Raw genomic sequence first — 3,045 nt, 5'->3', positions numbered from 1 at the left:
AAATGGTACATTATATCATATGCTTATCCGCTATCATGGCGTACCTGCTTGGTTTAAAACGTTCCTGTGCCTGCCCATAATATGTTATCCTATTACATAGATATAAGTGGAATAATATTAAAAAAAAAGTTAGCTTATCCCGTGATGGGTCTTATCAAGTTTCTTGGTTGGTAAATGTTCTTGAGCCAGTTGATAGAGAGAGAGACATTACTTGTTTCCCATATCATCATAATGGAGATGATGTGACATGATTTATTGATGGAAGTGGCATCTTCCATCCAGGCGGGTTGGTGGCCTCTCATTTTCTACAGCAGCTACTTAATTTTGGAATGGAGCCAATCGGCCGAGCAAGGGCGTGATGATCCTTTGCTTGCATATTGTTTGATTGCCAACCAGGGAAAGAGAATGGATCAACTGGGAGGGAGAGTACCCATTTTCTGATACGTTACAAAGAAGGATTCCCATTTAAGATCTCATCACAAGGAAACGTGAAGCGGATCACAACGGAAGCATAATGGTTGTACATAATTCATACTGATGCAGTACATTGTGAGATCTTATCTCCTAAGCTGAGTGAAATACAGTAACTACTCCATCCTACCTAAATAAATATCTTCACGGTTGAGGTGCACTAATTTGAAATATATTGAGCTTCTTGTTGATTGAGAATTTGTTGGCATTTCAGCCTTCTTTTCTCCTCCTCGTCAGCTTCCACCTTGTGGAGCGTGGACATGGAGATCATGTTAATTAACCAAGCAAGCATATTTGCATTTGAGCATTACTGCTAAACAGGTTCGGAAAATCAGAATGAACAATTTGGCAGAACTAAGACACTTCACCAAACCTGTTTGTAATCGGTAAGCTGATCGCTTTGTGGCTATAAAAGAAACATGGGTAGATTGGGTTTCGGTAAGTCTGGATGTACAGTTTACTCAAGTCATGCCAATTGCCAAACCAAGTTTTATCAGGATGGGTCTGCATTACTTTGATAAACCAAATTCATCTAACCGAGCAGTTAATCAATGTTCCATTTAATTCTAAATTTATGATTCTTTGGTCAGAACTCAGTAGCCAGGGCTCAAAATATAGTCAGAACAAATTTTAAAATTTTTCTTCATTTGATGCTGAGTGTCGGGACACCAAATTGAAACCAAAATCATAAAGGGTCAAGCTATGTAGGTCCTCGATTTCATTGAGCTTGATTTCAGTAAATCCATAAGAGAAGCATTGCAGTCCTATGGGCTACAAAAAACCAGAGTAGAATGAGTAAGTAAACCTTTCATAACAGCTAAAATCACCTACCTCTTAAAAAGGTTGAGCTTGAGAAGAGAATGCTGAAATGGCCTGGATGGCTGTGATTACCCTTCTGAGCAAGAGTACAATTATGCTCTCTGCAGCAACAATCCGTCCCAACCTGCCCAAAAGGACCACCAAAACATGGGCTCTTTGTGCATCTCCGAAGAAAAAAGCATACACTTGGCACTCGTTAGATGAAAGACACAGAGATTGATGATTGCATAGATGTAGTATGCTTCTGTGATGCTTGTTTCCAACTGCTAGAGGTCTTTCAGTTACCACATTTCATTTCTAAATAAGGGTTGGCACCTTCTAAAATTGGTCAATACCTCCATGAAGTCAACACTGATCGGACATCCTGTTGGGGAAAAAATTGAAACCGTAATTGTGCCAAAATTGCTATTTCTGACATACTAGACATAGTAGAATTTCAGTCACTTGAACAGAAACTTAACAAAATTTTTCATTAAAAAGGCCGCTCCAATGGGGCCATAAACTTGTTATACTTTCAAGGATATCATGTGTTTCTTTGTCAGCAACAAAACCTTCCACTTTCATCTGATCAACAATCTCAGAAACTGTCTGGATGCGACACCTCAGCAATCTATGATACATATCCCTTGTCAAAGGCCCTGAGTTCTTCAATAAACATATCATCTCCTCCATTCCTCTTCCATCTCCTTGCTCTTCCAAGTAATCCAGACAGGCTGCAAATACCATGGACCTTGGCCTCCACCCTCTTCTTCCAACGGACATTGCCTTCTTCAACATCTCAACTGCCTTGGGCATCTGATTATGCTCCATAAACCCCATAGCTCAAACATTCCATGTGCTGGCATATGGCGTTCTTCCTTCCACAGCCTTGTTTACAACTGAATTTGCCTGTTCAAGAAGGCCCTTATTGCAATAAGGAACCAGAAGCCTATTTAATACCCGTAAATCATAAATGGTGCACTGTAACTCCCACTCCCCAAATATCTTCTCAGCTCCATCATGATCATCCAGCTTCGCTAGAGCAGTAATCATGTGGCAATATGATGTATCCACTAGTGCATCTGATGGCTTGTATGTGTTCCAAATTCTGTAAAGTTCATTTTTATTGTTAGTTTTTGCATAAAGATTGAGAAGAACTCAAATGCTAGTTTCCTTCTTTGAAGGGGCATCACATTCTCCATCTTCTTTAGCATCAGCAAAGCTTTCTCCATCATCCCAACATTCAGATACCCACTTGCTGCAATTGAATATTCTTTCCATTCAACCAATAAATTTGAATTGTCTTAGATCTAATTCAAGATCCTTTCCATCTCAGATATGTCAGATGCTGCAACAGCAGCAGCCGTTCTGTTTCTCATCGTGTACTTATCTTGTGGAATTCCATTTCTTGAACCCATATGTCAATCTTGTCATATTCTGCAGTCACTTAGTACAGGTTCATCAACACATTGTAAGGAAAAGATACGATTGCTGTTGGAACGTGGGTTTACCTTTTCAATAGAATATTTTACTCTCTTTCGGATCGAAGAAGTTTACTTTACAAATTTTCATTTGTGTACAATAATTTTTTCACTCTCGTTATTATGAAGTAGTTATTAAAGTCCTTTACAAAGAATTATATGTTTCAAAACTCTCTGATCTTTGATGGTGTCTCAAGAATGAAACGAAAGAAAAAAAGAGAAAAGAAACTTTTTTATTTTTCTGACTTATAGAAGAATTCGCATTCATTCTTTGGCTGTGTGTTAAAATTAGTAC

The 3,045-nt window shown here is 38.6% G+C and overlaps 1 long non-coding RNA gene across 1 annotated transcript; it reads left to right on the top strand.

The window, feature by feature from the left end:
• The first annotated feature begins 1,535 nt into the window (after positions 1 to 1,535).
• On the top strand, positions 1,536 to 2,820 carry LOC148764036 (uncharacterized). The gene is made up of 2 exons (XR_016024513.1): positions 1,536 to 2,361; positions 2,606 to 2,820. It is a non-coding gene; the product is annotated as an uncharacterized LOC148764036 (long non-coding RNA).
• Positions 2,821 to 3,045: the final 225 nt, after the last annotated feature.

The sequence above is a fragment of the Theobroma cacao genome, chromosome 2 (genome assembly GCF_053813885.1).
Source record: "Theobroma cacao isolate CCN51 chromosome 2, ASM5381388v1, whole genome shotgun sequence".
Taxonomy (NCBI): domain Eukaryota; kingdom Viridiplantae; phylum Streptophyta; class Magnoliopsida; order Malvales; family Malvaceae; genus Theobroma; species Theobroma cacao.
This window is presented reverse-complemented; position numbering and strand designations above follow the sequence as displayed.